Source organism: Macaca fascicularis, chromosome 1 (assembly GCF_037993035.2).
Source record: "Macaca fascicularis isolate 582-1 chromosome 1, T2T-MFA8v1.1".
NCBI lineage: Eukaryota > Metazoa > Chordata > Mammalia > Primates > Cercopithecidae > Macaca > Macaca fascicularis.
The window spans coordinates 220,293,272-220,311,284 of NC_088375.1; the positions used below are offsets into that span (position 1 = coordinate 220,293,272).

An 18,013-nucleotide genomic window follows, 5' to 3' on the forward strand; every position below is an offset into this window, starting at 1 on the left:
CAAAACTCTCCCAGTTTAAACAACAAATGATATGGCCACTCTAAGCTTAGTAAAAGACTTACAGTAAAATAATACCAGCTGATCTTTAATAAATAGGTACTTAAGGCCAGGCACAGTGGCTCATGCCTGTAATCCCAGTGCTTTGGGAGGTGGAGGCAGGTGGATCACCTGAGGTCAGGAGTTTGAGACTAGCCGGACCAATATGGTGAAACCTCGTCTCTACTAAAAATACAAAAATTAGCCAGGTGTGGTGGCTCACACCTGTAATCCCAGCTACTCAGGAGGTCGAGACAGGAGGACTGCTTAAATCCAGGAGGCGGAAGTTGCAGTGAGCCGAGACTGTGCCACTATACTCCAGCCTGGGCAACAGAGCAAGACTCTGTCTCAAAAATAAATACATTTTAAAAATAAAAAATAAATAGGTACTTACTGTTCTAACCTCTTTCTACGAATCAGCTCATTTAATCTTCACAACCAAGTGGTAGGTACTATTATAATCCTGTAGTTCCAATGGGGACAGAGAAGTTCAGCAACTTGCCCAAGATCAAGTGGAGGCAGGATTTGAACTCAGGAACATTAATTCCAATATCTAGCACATCATTACTGTCTCCCCACAAATCTCCAGGGCCCCTTCCCCTGAGCTTACCCACCCAAACCCACAGGGGCCTCCCCATCCTTGGAAGCCTTTGCCTCCAAGGATGGGCTTTGCATGTGGTGGCCTCTGAGCCACCTGCTTGAATTCCAGAAAAAAACCAGATGCACTGCGGGGAGAGGGACCCATAGCTCCAGGACACAGCAAGGCCTCAGGAATACCTCACGATCAATTGATTGCAGGGCCCAACACTGCTGGGCTCACTTCATATTTGTCCTTACTTTTTTTTTTTTTTTTCTGAGACAAAGTTCCCCTCTGTCTCCCAGGCTGGAAGGCAATGGTGCAATCTTGCCTCACTGCAACCTCTGCCTCCTGGGTTCAAGCAATTCTTCTGCCTTAGCCTCCCGAGTAGCTGGGATTATAGACGCCCACCACCACACCCAGCTGATTTTTGCATTTTTAGTAGAGATGGGGTTTACTATGTTGGTCAGGCTGGTCTTGAACTCCTGACCTCGTGATCCGCTCACCTTGGCCTCCCAAAGTGCTGGGATTACAGGCGTGAGCCGCCGCACCTGGCCTGTCCTTTCTTTAGGGAGACCTGGGGGGAGGCACAGAAGAGACCAGACTTGGGGCCCCAGAGTGAGTGGTGACTTCGCCACCTGCTGACCACATACGCATGGGTAAGTCATGTGACCTAGCTGAGCTAAGGGAGAATAAAAAGATCTTGCAGGATGGTGGGGAAGGGCTACAGAGGCTACTGTTTGCTCTTCTGGTTGACAGTGCATGGCAGGTGTTGTCAAGAACGGCTGCCTTCCATGTTTCATTTTTTTCCGGAGAACTCGGGCTGAAGCCATAACCACAGAAGACCCCTTCCCTTCCCTGTGTTTTTCCCAACTGCTTAGTTCACATAGGGAAATCTCTGCTGGGGGAAGGTCTCTGCCTGGCCTCCACGGAGAACATAACATAGCAGAGACAAAAACCTCAGGCTGGGCGCGGTGGCTCACACCTGTAATTCCAGCACCTTAGGAGGCCGAGGCGGGTGGATCACCTGAGATTAGGAGTTTGAGACCAGCCTGGCCAACATAGTGAACCCCGTCTGTACTAAAAATACAAAAATTAGCTGGGCGTGGTGGCAGGCGCCTGTAATCCCAGCTGCTCAGGAGGCTGAGGTGGAGGTTGCAGTGAGCCGAGATCGCCCCATTGCACTCCAGCCTGGGCAACAAGAGTGAAACTCCGTCTAAAATAAATAAATAAATAAACAAATAAATAAATAAATAAAGACGTGCACCCCACAGCAGGTGCAAGGCTTATGAGACAGGAGCCAACAGTCAGCCCTGCCCAGGCCAGCGAGCGAGAGGCTAGGAGCTCCCACCAGAAAACTGCTTGGCTTGGTGGGCAGACCTGACCAGAGTCACCTGGCGGACCTGTCCCCTGGGCACCACCCGGGGCCGTCCCAGCCCATTCTGCACCTGAAGGAAGTGAGTCTCCTGCAATCTGCAGTCACCTGAACTACGGGGAAGAAAAAAGGGGTGTGCCCTCCCTCTGTCTCCACTGATGCCACCCATTGCCGACCTCGGCAGGCACACAAATTCTCCAGCTGACTCACAGGCAGCAGAGCGTGACACTCACCGCAGAGGTACATTCCTCTGGTGGCCACACAATGGGGAGACACAGGTCAGCGCTCAGGACAGGGCTGACAGGCCACATGACCAGAAAGGCAGGGTCGGGGCACATGGACCTTCCGGAACCCGGGACAGAACCAAGGGTACGTACCTGAGGGTATGAGTACTCCCTCAGCTCCTCACCCACTCCCTGAGCACCTACCCGGTGCCACCCTGAGGGCCTGACCAGCATCTTGTCCCCGCTACGTCCCTCTTTTCCCAGCCTTGCTTACTCCCCAGCTGCGGGGACACGAGGAATGCCGTGGCTGAAGGACAGGGACAGACACAGTCAGGCCCTGATCCCCGGGGCCTCCAGCCCAAAGTGGGAAATCACAGTCCCTCCCAGGGGAATCACCGTCCTGAGGACTCCATGGCCCCTTCAGTCCTACGCCTTCATCAGAGCCCTTTCTTTTTTTTTTTTTTTTCAATTTGAGATGGAGTATGACACTGTTGCCCAGGCTGGAGTGCAATGGTGTCATCCTGGCTCACTGCAGCCTCTGCCTCCCGGGTTCATGTGATTCTCCTGCCTCAGCCCCCCGAGTAGCTGGGATTACAGGCGCACACCAACACACCTGGTTAATTTTTTGTATTTTTAGTAGAGACAGGGTTTCACCATGTTAGCCAGACTGGTCTCCAACTCCTGACCTCGTGATCCGCTCACCATGGCTCCCAAAGTGCTGGGATTACAGGCGTGAGCCACTGTACCCGGTCTAGAGCCCAGTCTTTGAGCACCCTGCCGTGTGTTCTTCAGCCCAGTGCTGGGCACCCAGGGGGAGGGACGAGAGTCCACATCCCAGGACGGCCAATGCCCATTTGCTTGGGCCTTGTCACAGGGCAGCTAAGAAGCCAAACCAGCCAAGAAGCACCTCCCGGCCTCCTCTGGGGCTGGGCAGCGTGGGCTCCTCCGGCTCACACATTTCTGCTGGAACCCATGGGTTCATGCTAAGACCACTTTCTTCCCTCGGGCAATGTGCTCTGCCAGAAGGGCCTGAGTCTGAACCATGTTCTGGGTCGCCACGGTCCAGAGCCTGTGAGTGAGCAATTCCTCCCGAATTCAGGGGCTGCCAAGGTCGCTGCTGCCGGGTGAGCACTCAGGCCTAACTCCTGCGGTCCTTCTTGTGGCCGGGGCAAGAGTGGCTGGCCTCCACAGCAGGCCCGGCCTGATGACATGCTGTTCTTTCAGCACACACAAAAAAACCTGCTGCAAAGTGTGGTGGCTCATGCCTTCAACGCCAGCACTTTGAGAGGCCGAGGCAGGCGGATCGCTTGAGTCCAGGAGTTCGAGACCAGCTTGGGCAACATGGCGAGATGCCGTCGCTAACAAAAATACAGAAAATTAGCTAGGCATGGTGGCGCACACCTGTAGTCCCAGCTGCTCAGGAGGCTGAGGTGGGAGAATCACCTGAGTCCAGGAAGTCGAGGCTGCAGTGAGCCGAGACTGTGCTACTGCACTCCAGCCTGGGTGATAGGAATGAGACTGTCTCAAATAAATAAATAAATATAAAATAAAATAAACTGTTAGTCACGTCCAAAACCAACAGCAACAGGCTCCCTGTGGGGCTGTGCAGTGTGCAGGCTCACCATGCAGGTCTGAGAGCTGAGTGTACTTTCTTTGCTTTTTTCTTGTTTTTGAGACGGAGTCTTGCTCTGTCGCCCAGGCTGGAGTGCGGTGGCGCAATCTCGGCTCACTGCAAGCTCCGCCTCCCAGGTTCACACCTTTCTCCTGCCTCAGCCTCCCGAGCAGCTGGGACTACAGGCGCCCGCCACTGCGCCCAGCTAATTTTTTTGCATTTTTAGTAGAGATGGGGTTTCACTGTGTTAGCCAGGATGGTCTTGATCTCCCGACCTCATGATCCGCCCATCTCGGCCTCCCAAAGTGCTGGGATGACAGGCGTGAGCCACCACGCCCCGCCACTTTCTTTGCTTTAATTTCCACCTCCCAGTAGGTCAGGTCTCTGGGCCTCAGTCTTTTCATGTGCAAAACGGGAAGAACAACTCCCAGGGCTGCTGGGAGGAAATTTGTGGAATTTATGTTCCATGCACACCTGGACTATAAAAATATTCCATAAATATATAAAAACTCTAGTAATTATATATACTTTAAATCTAAAGATTATTTGTAAAAACATTATATTCATGGAGATATTGAATTTTAACCTTGGTCTCTTCTCAGCCATAGCAAGAGGCCCTAAGCTGAATTAGAACATTCCTCTCTAAGCTGGTCTGAATTTTTAGCTGGGTGCCAAGAAAAATGCCTCTCGTCCTGCCCCCACATCAGGCTCTGGGCATGAAGGCCTGTCCAGCCTTCCTGGCTACCAGCAGCTTATGTCTCAGCCTCTGGCTGGCCCAGGTGGTCAGACCTATTTAAAAAGTTGGGCGGGAGCTCAAGTCACAGCACATCCAGCTTTGGACCTCACTGGTCTCTGCCTGTTCCTGGAATGAGAGCCCAGGAGCCCTGGATGCTGGGGCTTTGCAGACTCTCTGCTCTTTCCCTCATCTAGGAGCTGGCTGGCACGGTCCGCCTGACTCTGAGGACTCTGCCCATCTGGGGCCGGATCCCTTCTGTGACCCGCTAAGGCCAGCACACGGGGAAAGAAGGCAAAGCCAGAGGCCACCCCACTGATGTGGCTTACGGGGTTCTGAAATGCTCCTCGCCCTACAATGCTCTATCCGCAGGATTCCAAATCCACCTTACCCCCTTCTAAAAGCAGCTTTATTGGTTTTAAATAAAATACAATAAACGGTACATATTTACCGTGTGCCATGTGACATGTTCTGACGTATGTACACACCAGCAAAACCATCACCACAATCCAGACAGTGAAAATATCCATCACCCAGTTTCTGCCTACCCTCTGCAATAAGCCCACGTTCCTACAGGAGCTTTCTGTCCCTGTAGATTAGCATGCATTTTCTAGTCTCCTTAAATGGAATCATATCATATATACATTTTTCCCCTGGACTCTGTCACGCAGTAGAATTGAGATCTCTCTATGTTGTTATATGTATCCAGTTTGTGGATACATATAACATATGCATATGCTTTGTTACTGAGTAGGATTCCATTGCACAATATTACCAGTTTGTTTATTTTTTTATCTGTTGATGAGCCTTTGGGTCGATTCCAGTTTTTGGCTATTACAAATAAGCTGCTAAAACCATGTATGTATAAGTCTTCATATGGATGTGTATTTCCTAGGTGAGTAAACACTCAGGAGTGAGTGGAGCAGCTGGGTCTGATCGTACCCTATTTTAAAATCTTCATTTCCCCATGGCACTTACAATCCCCTGAAACAGCATACGATTTACTTTTTGCTATATTGTTTGTTTGCTTTCTCCCTTCCCTCCCTGGCAGATGGTATTTTTGCAAAGTTGAACACAAACGTATCTCCCATGCCACATGCCTTTTATAGTGTGGGGTCTGGCTGGCCTGTCACCAATGGAAAGTGGCGGAAGTGATGCTAAGTGACTCCTGAGACTAGGTCATAAGAAGCCTGGCAGCTTGCACTTGGTTTCCTGGAGCCCTCTCTGTGGGAGCCCTGAGCTTCCATGTAGAAAGTCTGACTACTATGCTGAAGGGGCTGCAAACGGGCACGTGGTTGCCAGACCCAGCTGAGCCCAGCCGTCCTGCCATGGTACCAGATATGTGAGTGAAGCCATCTTGGGTCATCCAGAGGAATAGCATGGAACGGCCCCCACTGACACCATAGAGAACCTAAGAATCGCCTAGCTGAGCCCTGCAAAATCCCTGATTCACAAGATCATGAAATGCAAGAAAAACGGTGGTTGCTTCATGCCACTAAGATTTACAGGCAGTTTGTTACGCAGCAGTAGTGACTGGTGCACCCTTCTAGAATGTAATCTCCACAAGAAAGGATCTTTGTCAATTCTGCCCACAGATATACCCCAAGTGCCCAGAACAATGCCTGGCAAACAATAGGACTTCAACAAGTATTTGTTGAATGAGTGGGATTCTAGTAATATTTTAGTAACATTAAAATGATGTCTACTTATGGAAAACTAGCACTGGTGCAGCAGTGAAGGATCTGTGTCAGACACAGAGCTTCAAATCCAAATGCTGAGACTCGCATGCTGTATGATCTTGGAGCCTCAGTTTCCCCAACTGTAAAGGCAGGGTGACCCCATCTACGTCATGGGCTGTTCTGGGGATAATGTGAAGAGAAGGCTTATGGCATGCTCAGGATAGGGCTGGCTCTGGGAGGTGCTCCATACGTTTTGCTAAATCTGAGTGAAACCGCAGTCCCTGTTCCCCACACGTCCTCTCCTGTGTTGGATTCAGTACCCCAAAGCCCTGCTACCTCCTTTGCTGACTGACCATGAGCAGGGCTGCTCTACAAAAAGAGCTCACAGGGGACGAATCATTTGAGGTCAGGAGTTCGAGACCAGTCTGGTCAACATGGTAAAACCCCATCTCTACTAAAAATACAAAAATTAGCCGGGCGTGGTGGCAGGTGCCTGTAATCCCAGCTACTTGGGAGGCTGAGGCAGGAGAATCGCGGGAACTTGGGAGGCAGAGGTTGCAGTGAGCTGAGATTGTGCCACTGCACTCCAGCCTGGGCGACAAGAGTGAGACTCCATCTCAAAAAAAAAAAAAAAAGTTCCCTGTCTGAGGTCAGGAGCACATTCCCCTGGGAGCCAAGCGGGGGTGAGGTGGATCAGGGTCAAGGCCTGTGTCAGACTTGACCCTGTGTCCACAGCCACCTTGGACCTGTGCTCAACTGAGCCAAGCTCAGACACTGCAGAGCAAGAGTGCCCTGCACTGCCTCTGAGGCCACCTCTGAAGATGGACCCTCCCCTGCTCACACCAAAGTTCTTCTCCTGGGATGGAGGCCAGTGTGGCTTTCATTTTCTTGCCACATTTTCAAGGTCGTGTCCTGACTCTGTCATGGCCAGGTAGGCACGAAGACCGGCACAGTGATGGAGGCCATGCTCCAGGCAAAACTTAATAGCGTTTTGGGCAAGGTCTTCTGAAAGGCATTTGGAGAGCGTGGCTTGACGAACACCGAGTCCTGTCCTCATTCTGCGGAATCCATCTCTGACCTTTCCTGGCAAGGGGCAGGGGAGGGCTGGAGTAATTAAAAGCTGAGGATCAGAGCGTGCAGCCTCTGCCCCTACCGTAAACACAGCCTCTGGCATTTCCGGGGGCTGGAGCGTGCTCAATGCACTGCAGGGGGAAGGAGGATGAGACCGGGAGGAGGCAGGAAGAAAAACTTCTGTCTGGTGTGGCCAAGACAGCAAACTTGCAGCCTTTCTTCCCTGGGACCATTTCCAGAGCAAAGGCTGAAAATGCATTCAAACTCCTGGTACCGAATGGCATGAACCTGGGAGGTGGAGCTTGCAGTGAGCCAAGATCGAGCCACTGCACTCCAGCCTGGGCAACAGAGTGAGACTCCGTCTAAAAAAAGAAAAAAAAAAAAAAACAAACAACTCCTGGTGTCTCCAGGGAAGGGGCCTCTGAAAGACACCTACTTCCAGATCCTCTCCTCTTTCTCCTCGCTTCCCTATTTCCCCCCTTTTCCTCTTTTCTGCTGTGATCACCCCTGAGAACCTCAGAATCAAAGAAGTACCTGCTAAATATCTATGAAGAATATCGGTTTGGAAAACAGACTCACTAGGGATCAAGTTTTGGCTCCAAAACCTACTAGCTAGAACACCGTAGAAGAATTTCTTTTCTTTTCTTTTCTTTTCTTTTCTTTTTGAGACAGAGTCTCGCTTTGTCGCCTAGGCTGGAGTGCCGTGGCGCAATCTTGGCCCACCACAACCTCTGCCTCCCAGATTCAAGCAATTCTCCTGCCTCAGCCTCCTGAGTAGCTGGGATTACAGGCACGTGCCACCACGCTTGGCTAATTTTTGTATTTTTAGTAGAGACAGGGTTTTACCACATTGGTCAGGGTGGTCTCAAACTCCTGACCTCGTGATCCACCCGCCCTGGCCTCTCAAAGTTTAGGGCGTGAGTCACTACATCCTGCCGAAAGAATTTCTTAACCTCTCTCATCCCCATTTTATAGATGGGGAAACTGAGGGTAACAAACACTACCCATCGAACAAGGGCTGTTGGGAGGATTGATGACTCACACAGGCAAACGAATGAAGAGAGTGCCTGGCAAATTCCGAGTGCTAAATACATGCTAGCTGAAATGATTATCACCCAAAGCGATGCAGTGTGTATTCACACCTCAGTCTTCCCAACTATAAAATGGGCTTAACCTCCCCTCCCCAGAACACGGAAGAGTTGAGCTCTGGTAAATGTTTCCAAAACAAGCATCAGATGGGCGTGGGTGAGTGCTAGAGGGTGTCTGTGCATTTGCAAACAGACCAGCCTTTCCGTTGTTCTCAGGATAACTGGGAGATGTCCATAATTAGAACCTTAAGACATCACGGAATCTACTAAGAAGCTGATCCAAGTGTTGAAGCAGACGCCGGAAAGGGCACATGTTAAGGAGGCTGTGTGGGGGACAGGGACGCCTGTGGGAAGGCGCTGTCCTGGCTGCCTGCCAACTCCCAGAGGGTCATGGACTTAGTGCTAAAAACCCCAGATGAGGACCAGGACACCAGTTCCTCGGATGCAAAAAAGCCTACTGCATAAAAAGCAAAGGGGACAAAGTTTGTTGCAATATGTAGATTGTCAGTCACTAGAACCCCAGACTCCAGGGCGGGTTCTGGAAATGATTCTATTTAAAAGGATCTCTGTGTTGGACTGTGAGTCACGGGGCTGTCGAGGAGCCCGGCCTTGCAGAGCTCCGCCCACGTGATACAGGGCTTGGTCAGGTGGCTTGCTTTGGCCAATGAGAAATCAGCAAGCATGACAAGCGATGGCTTTAAGGCACTTGTGCAAGGATCTTAATGGGGAAACTGGGTATACAGCAATGCTCTGTACTATCTTTGCAACTTTTCTGTAAACCTCAAACTACTCTCAAATTAAATGATGATGATTATTAATTATTTTTAAAAAGTACTTGTGGGCTGGGCGTGGTGGCTCATGCCTATAATCCCAGCACTTTGGGAGGCCAAGGCCGGTGGATCACTTGAAGTCAGAAGTTCAAGACCAGCCTGGCCAACATGGTGAAACCCTGTCTCTACTAAAAACGCAAAAATCAGCTGGGCATGGTGGCGGGCGCCCGTAATCCCAGCTACTCAGGAGGCTGAGGCAGGAGAATTGCTTGAACCCAGGAGGTAGAGGGTGCAGTGAGCCAAGATCATGTCACTGCACTCCAGCCTAGGCGACAGAGTGAGACTCTGTCCCCCCACGAAAAATAAAATAAAATAAAAAGTACTTGTGCATTAGGGCATAGGTTTTTTTAAGGAATCCAGCTGCCCTCTGAAGCAGCCAGGGTTAGGGTGCTGAAAGCAAGTCCAGTGACAGCTATAACAGAACAACAGAGCCTGGGCACTTCTTCCAACTGACCATCAATTATTATCAACTGGATCAAAATGTGGAGTCTAAGTAGCCTTTAAGGGGGAATCTCTTAACAATATTTAAAAGCAGCCGGTAGTATGTTAGGAAGACATTCTGTCTGTAGAGTTAAATTTTTTGGAAGCTTCCACTGAGTTCCAAGATTTACCAGTGAACAGTCTTCTACGTCAGGGCTGTGGGAGCGAGGGGCTGGCTCAGGGTGGGCCCCATGCAGCAGCCCCGAAAGCCACCAGGCTAAAGAAACAGCAGTAGCTTCAAGCATATGAATCACTGAAGAGGAACATACACATTCAATGCCGGGTGATAAACTGCACAGAAGATGAACACGTCTTTGATGGAAGGAATGAGACTAAGAATGGAGTGCGGATGTGGGAAGGGACACAGGAAACATCAAGTAGCTTTTCAAACCCACACAGTGCTGTGGTGACAAGGATGTGTGTCTAAGAAAGCAAGTGGGCATGGCCGCCTCAGCACGGATGACACATCGTTCTATTCAACAGCCTCTCAGGCCACCTACTACCCCACTGTCTGCAGGCCTGGTGACATCTGCAAAGGCAGCCAGGGCATGGCTGCACCTGCTGGGAACTTTAGTCCCCCAGCCCCACCGACCCTGCTGGGCTTAAGACAGTCTCTGCAGCCTAGAACTCCTTGAAGCAGGAATGCCTATGGGATAGACTCTCATCTATGGGCCTGGTTGGCCACTTGGAAAAATAGGATTCAAGTAACATACACTGAGTGTGTCGTAGGTTTCAGGCATGTCTCTAGACTCTTGAGCAGGTCCTGGAATGCTCTGAACCACAGGCATTGGCATAGGCTCGGGTGTAGGGAAGTTTGCAGGGAACATTTGGTGAATGAGCAAATTAAATAATAAAGTTGTATTTCTTCCAGGAGCTCAGTGTAAGGCAGGTGACTCACTCTGTGGCAGGGAAAAGGCTCCCACAGACCTTAGTCCTTCCAGAAAGGAGAGGAAACTCCATATCCTTTCTTCTCCTCCACACTCAGTCAGTGTCAGCCAACTCCACCCGCCCTGTGCTGGCTGCTGTGTGCCCTGCAGGGGTCTCTAAAGGAAACAGATGACCCTCACATGTCCTAAGCCCTGAGGCAGGGCAGCGTTTAGGGCTGCCAAGTCCGAGGGCCTGGTTCGTTTTCTATTCTTGTTGTAACAAAGTGACACAACGCAGTGGCTTCACACGGGGTCCCCAAGCCCCATGCCATGGACTAGTACTGGTCCCTCGCCTCTTAGGAAGCAGGCTGCACAGCAGGAGGTGAGGAGCGAGTGAAGTTTCATCTGTATTTACAGCTGCTCCCCATCGCTCACATTACTGCCTGAGCTCCACCTCCTGTCTGATCAGCAGCGATGGCATCAGATTCTCATAGGAGCGTGAACCCTCTTGTGAACCCTGCATGTGAAGGATCTAGGGTGTGAGCTCCTTATGAAAATCTAATGCCTGATGATCTGTCACTGTCTCCCATCACCCCTAGATGGGACCACCTAGTTGCAAGAAAACAAGCTCAGGGCTTCCACTGATTCTACATTAGGGTGAATTGTATAATTATTTCATTATATATTACAATGTAATAATAATAGAAATAAAGTGCACAAGAAATGTAATGCATGTGACGCACTGGAATCATCCCCAAACCATCCCCCAACCCCGGGAACCTGGAAAAACTGTCTTCCATGAAACCCATCCCTGGTGCCCAAGAGGTTGGGGACTGCTAGCCTAACATAACACAAATTAATTAATACAAATGAATTTTCTTATAGTAGTTCTGGAGGTCACAGGTCTAAAATGGGTGTCACTGGGCTAAAACCCTGGTGTTGGCAGGGCTGCCTTTCTTCTGGAGGCTCTAGGGAAAGTCTGTTTCCTTGCCTTTCCCAGCTTCTAGAGGTCTCCGGCACTCCTTGGCTTGCAGCCCCTTCCTACCTCTTAAAAGCTAGCAACAATGTGTCAAAGCCCCACATTAAATCCCTCTGGCCTCTGCTCCTTGGGTCACATCTCCTCTGACTCTCTCTTCTGCCTCCCCGTCTACTTTCAAGGGCCCTTGTGATCCACTGGGCCCACCAGAGACTCATCCCAAGGACATCTGATTGGCAACCTTCGTTCCCCTTTGCTGTGTGACCTAACTCATTCACAAGTCCCAGGAATTAGGCTGGGAACATCTTTGGGAGAGGGGGACATCATTATTCTGCCAACGACAGGCCCTGAGCCCATTGGGCAGGGAAGCTGGTCCAGAAAGCTGCCTAGAGGATGCGGAGCCTGAACCTGGACCAGGCGGAAGAGTGACCATCTGGAGGCTGGGGGAGAATAAAATACAAATGCAGAGACCTTGAGGGGACAGAAGGGAGGTGACGCCATCAGCACATCCAGGAGCCACACAGATGTAACCACACCACCATGCGCCAGAAAGACAGTGACCAGGCTGCAAAGAGAGGGAGAGGGAGGGAAATGAAAATGGGGACATCCTAAAACACCATACTTCACATAGTGACTCCTGCTGAAAAGCTCCAAGGTCCCCGAGCTTCTGGTGTGATCGTCGAGTTCACTGTGACCATCGCCTACCATCTGCCTGAAGCAAAGCCTCAACATCAGGTATTCCTTCCCACCTCCATGTACAGACTAGTCTTCCAGACTTTGTTCAAGCCATTTTCCCCCAGTAATACATATGCGGGAGCCGGGTGCAGTGGCTTATGCCTGCAATCCCAGCACTTTGGGAGGCTGGGTCGGGCGATCATCTGAGGTCAGGGGTTTGAGACCACCCTGGCCAACATGGTGAAACCCAGTCTCTACTAAAAATACAAAATTAGCTGGGTGTGGTGGCACACGCCTGTAGCCCCAGCTACTCGGGGGGCTGAGACAGGAGAATTGCTTGAACCCAGGAGATGGAGGTTGCAGTGAGCTGAGATGGCACCACTATTCTCCAGCCTGGGTGAGACAGAGCAAGACTCCGTCTCAAAAGAAAAAAAAAAAAATGGGTAAAATACCAATTTTGAAGCGCAAATTAGACCAGAGGATTTTAACGTAGCAGAGTACAAAGGATTAGGTTTCAGATGCGCACTGCAACGAACCTTCAAGAAACTACCACTGAGTTTCAGCATGGTATCAAAGAACACTCACAATTATCTAACAAGGCAATTAATATGATCCTTTCTTTTCCAACTATTAATACAAAACTGTGTACGCCAGATTTTCAACCAAAACAACAATCCCACTAGACAGACGGAGCAGAGATGAGAACTCAGCACTCTGCTATGAAGCCAGACACCAGTGAGTTTTACAAAAATGTTTAAAAAACAGTGCTGCTCTTCTCATTCAAATCTGTTTGGGAAAGTACAGCTACTTCTCATTAAAAGATAACTGTATTGGTGGGGCAAGGTATCTCACGCCTGTAATCCCAGCACTTTGGGAGGCTGAGGCGGACAGATTGCTTAAGATCAAGAGTTTTAGACCAACCTGGGCAACATGGTGAAATCCTGTCTCTGCTAAAAATACAAAAATTAGCCGGGCGTGGTGGCAGGCGCCTGTAGTCCCAGCTACTTGGGAGGCTGAGGCACGAGAATCACTTGAACCCAGAAGGCGGATGTTGCAGTGAGCCAAGATCATGCCCCTGCACTCCAGCCTGGGTGACAGAGTGAGACTATCTAAAAAAGAAAAGAAAAGAAAAAGATACTGTACTTACATTAACATATAATGAATTTATTATGATGATTTTAAAATAAATTACTGAAGATTTACATCCTTTTTCTAGTTTTAATTTTGAAAACATTAATACTGTTTGAAAACATTACTTTTGTTCATTAAAAATGAACAAAAGCTCTTTGGGGGTCTTCAGTTCTGTAAAGGTGTAAAGTGGTCCTCAGACCAAAAAGCTTAAGAAATGCGTCTTACGAAAATAAACAGATTTACACACACGGATCTTTATGACAGTGTTCTATAACGGCAAAAACACAAACAGAAAGACAGAGAGAGAAAAAAAGTAGAAACAACTTAAATGTCTAATAATAGGGAAACGGCTAAATAAATTATGGTATCTGCATTTGCTAGAACATTATGTAGTCATTAAAAATTATGTTTTCAAAGAGTATTTATTGTTGTGGGAACATGCTCAAAACACTTGACATGCTGTTAAGAGATTTAAAAAGGAATGAAGCAAATTTTCACCATCATTGTTTCTGTGCTGCCTTGATTCGCGGGGAAATCATGAAATTGAGGAGGCCTGAGGAAATCAACAGACACCCCAAAGGGGGTCCCCCAGGCTACACGCTTACCACATGAGCCAGGCAGGGCTCATGCAGTTTATACATAAGATGATATCATTGATGAGGTGGGCTTGGTGGCTCATGCCTGTAATCTCAGCACTTTGGAAAGCCGACTCGGGCAGATCGTTTGAGCCCAGGAGTTTGAGACCAGACTGAGCAACATGGCAAGACTCCATCTCTACAAAAAAATACAAAAATTAGCCAGGCATGGTGGTATGTGCCTGTAGTTCCAGCTACTCTGGAGGTTCATTTGAGCCCAGGAGGCAGAGGTTGCAGTGAGCTGAGATTGCTCCAGTGCACTTCAAGCCTGGATGACAGAGTGAGACCCTGTCTCAAAAAAAAAAAAATCTCTCTCTCTCTCTCTCTCTCTCTTAAACAATCATTCAGGTTTCTGCCTTTAAGCTCATGAGGAGACCAAAATTCAAAACCAAACTTTCCCACACTCATTTCCAAAGAAACAAAGGAATCTTCTAAGCCCCCGTTTTTCCCAAACACGATTCTTTTCATTGCTTTTGTGTTGTAACCACAGACTGATGTTTTGGGTGCCTGCTTGAGTTCCTATTCCTCTCACATGCTAGAAATTTCGGGTCTCATTCAAACACAAGACGGCGGGGGAGTTAGTTGGAGAGGGAATCTGCCAGGGGTAAGTCTTTGGGGGCTTTGCTTTTTCCCACGTTAGGGACACTGGATGTTAACAAGTGTTGCCCAACATCTGCTGCTTGCTCGGCTTGCACGTTTATTCCCCCTCTCCTCATTATAGGCATATAAATCCCTTTCCATGCCCTGGACTCCTTCTGCCCACATCTGTCTGCAATTTACTCACCATGTGCTGTGGCTGGTGAAGCATCTTATTTATGACTTTGTAGAATTCCAGGCAGGATGCTCGTGGCGGCTGAAGGTGCCCATCTCACTGCCTTTCAGGAATGCTGCTACCTGGAGCTTGGATAGGCTCGGGGGGGTCTCAGGTCTGGACCACCCCTCATGAGAATCAGACAAACAGCATCTCCAAGCAGATCTCAGTATTGGCACCAATGGTACTACACACCAGGCCATGCACTTTCTACCTCAATCTTCACAACAACCCTATGAAGTAGGCTACTGTTTATCAGTCCCAATTATAAGAAACACAGGCATTGTTACTATTACTCTCAGCAAAGGAATAATGGGGCAGGGAGGTTAAAGAATGCAACCAAGCTCTAGAACCAGAAATACCACTTGACCCAGGAATCCCATTACTGGGTATATACCCAAAGGATTATAAATCATTCTACTATAAAGACACATGTACACGTATGTTTATTGCAGCACTATTTACAATAGCAAAGACTTGGAACCAGCCCAAATGCCCATCAATGACAGACTGGATAAAGAAAATGTGGTACATATACATCATGGAATACTATGCAACCACAAAAAAAGAATGAGTTTGCGTCTTTTGCAGGGACATGGATAAAGCTAGAAACCATCATTCTCAGCAAACTATCACAGGAACAGAAAACCAAACACCGCATGTTCTCACTCGTAAGTGGGAGGTGAACAATGAGAACACATGGACACAGGGAGGGGAACATCACACACTGGGGCCTGTTGGGTGGTGGGTGCAAGGGGAGGGAGAGCTTTAGGACAAACACCTAATGCATGCAGGGCTTAAAACCTAGATGATGAGTTGATAGGTACAGCAAACCACCATGGTACATGTATACTTATGTAACAAACCTGCACGTTCTGCACATTTATCTCAGAACTTACAGTAAAATAAAAAAGTAAAAACAAAGGAATGCATTCAAGCTCACATAGCTAATAAGTGGTAGAGGTGGGATTCAAGCCCAGATCTGACTTGAGTCCGCTGTCACCACCACTGAAGTAAGAATGGCTTCTGTCTCTCGCATCCGGGCCAACTTCCTTCCCCGTAACACACCCAGAGGGAAGATGAGGCGTGTCTGTGCAGCGGGAATAAGTCTCTGCTTCTGCTGCTAATTAGCTCTGTCACCTTGGTCAAGTTATTTACTTTCCCTGAACCTCATTCAGGCGTCTCCACCTGAGAAATGGGGTTTCCAGCTCCTGGCAGGATTGAGGTGAATGGTAAGTCATGTGCTTAGAACGGTGTTGGCACCCAGTAGGTGCTCAATAAAGCTTCCTTTTCATGAATACTGACAAGTCCTTGTTGCTTATATTAATATTCCTACAAAGGGGTAGATCTCTGCATCCCTGGGCAAGGCCAAAGATCTTTGGTGGTGGATAAGAAATCTTACAGCACAGAGTTAGGAAAGATTGCCTGTACAGCTCTGTGCCTTGTGGGCTAAAGAGAGAAGGAGGTACATTATCGTAACGGCGGGACCTATTTATCACCTTTCCAGGCATTACCTCCTTTCATTCTCACAACCTCCTGCAAAGCCACCGTTAATGTCCCATCACTCAGATCAGGAAACTGAGGTTTGGAAAGCTAGGTTGTACATCCCAGTAGCTGAGGATGGTGGTGTAAGTGAGCCTTTGCTTAACCCCCGGCCCATCCCTCTAGGCCCAGGAACCGCTAAGGGAGGTTTTTCTCCTCCTTGCAGGTCCAGAAGAGCACATAGGGGTGAAAATCCTGTCCCTGGTCAAAGACACGGAGGTCAGCGTCTCTGTCCCTGGGACACAGAGTGGGAAAGGTGACTGAGCAGCATCTGGCTGCTTTCTGAGCCACCCTGTACTCTCCACTACATGAGAAAGCTTCACAAGACCAAACGACAATAGCTTGCACAGCCTGGGCCCAGCAGCACTTGCTTGTGGGAGATTCCCGAGACGTGGGTCTCCATCCTGATGAAGGAGAATGGATATTACAGGATCCTGGGAAACTGGGCATGGAGGATGGCGCACACAGATCTGCCTAGATTGCCGGGTGGCTGCATAGAGGCGAAGCGTGCCTGCTTGGCAAAATGACTTCCCAGGCATGCCATGTCAGCTGGGCCACAATGTTCCCCAAAATCCACTGCAGCTTCAAAAGACCACCCAAAACGCTGCCGCCATGGCCCCACCAGAAACAAGACCCCAGAAGAAGAGGGTCATCCACCTGCCTCGGAGAGCGACATGTACTGCTGAAAAGAACATTTGTCAAGAGTGCTGTGACACTCTGGATAGAAGCTCACCCTCACCTGAGGACTTCCCAGGCTTTCCGAGGGATGGTCAGCTGTGCACTGGACAGATAGCCTTCTTGGCCTGCTGCCCACATCACACCTTTTGTCAGCGAACTGGCTCTGACTGAGCCAATTAATGGTTCAGCAAAATCCATTCTCCCTTTTACCCTGTTAGAGTCCTAGCTGGGACAAGGCCACATAGCTAGAAACTACATTTCCCAGAATCCTCTGCATCAAGGAATGGTCACATGACCAAGCTCTCACAAAGGCAAATCTCTGGCCCTCGATTCTGGCTCTTTCCCTGAGGTCTCTCATAGACCGAGGGGAAAACATACACCCAACTAGACTCAAATGCTCACTGCGGGGTGGTTAAGGAAGAAACAGATTCTTTAAGCCTCTGTGTTTTGGGGTCTCTTTGTTACAGCAGCACGGTATTAACCTAATTAATAAACCTGCTTTAGCTTCAGAAACAACATTTTTAAAGAGGACTCATTGTTCTAGTGAATGATAACTGGAAAGCAGGTTGCAAAGCTTTGTCTTTTCTAGAAGAAGCAAAGACACTGAGGGGGCTTAAGAGAATCAGTGCAGACCCCTAAGGCTATGTTTTCCCCAGATGTTTGATGCCTGAGTTCTCCAAGCACTGTGGAGTCCATTGACAGGTTACATGATGGCTTCCAACCTTTCTCAAATAACCTGCTGAGACCCTTCTTCCAGCCCCACAGAATGTGGGCAGGTGCCTCCCGGGAGAGAGTGATGTGGGTCCCTCCAGGGAAACCAGGCTGAGCATGTGGACACCGGTTTCCTCATCTAAATTAATTTCTGGCTGAAGACACACCAGCCACATGGTAGTTACGGGTCTGTGGTCCTTGTCTTCAAGAGACCCCCTGGACACTACACCATGTCATCTTCCAACTCCTTCCTCTGAGCCCAGGAGAGCCCATCATGGTGAGC

The 18,013-nt window shown here is 49.2% G+C and overlaps 1 protein-coding gene across 5 annotated transcripts in view; it reads right to left on the reverse strand.

Moving 5' to 3' along the window:
• The window catches only part of KAZN (kazrin, periplakin interacting protein), a 1,227,887-nt gene that overhangs the window by 136,221 nt on the left and 1,073,653 nt on the right, over positions 1-18,013 (reverse strand). The window lies entirely within an intron of this gene.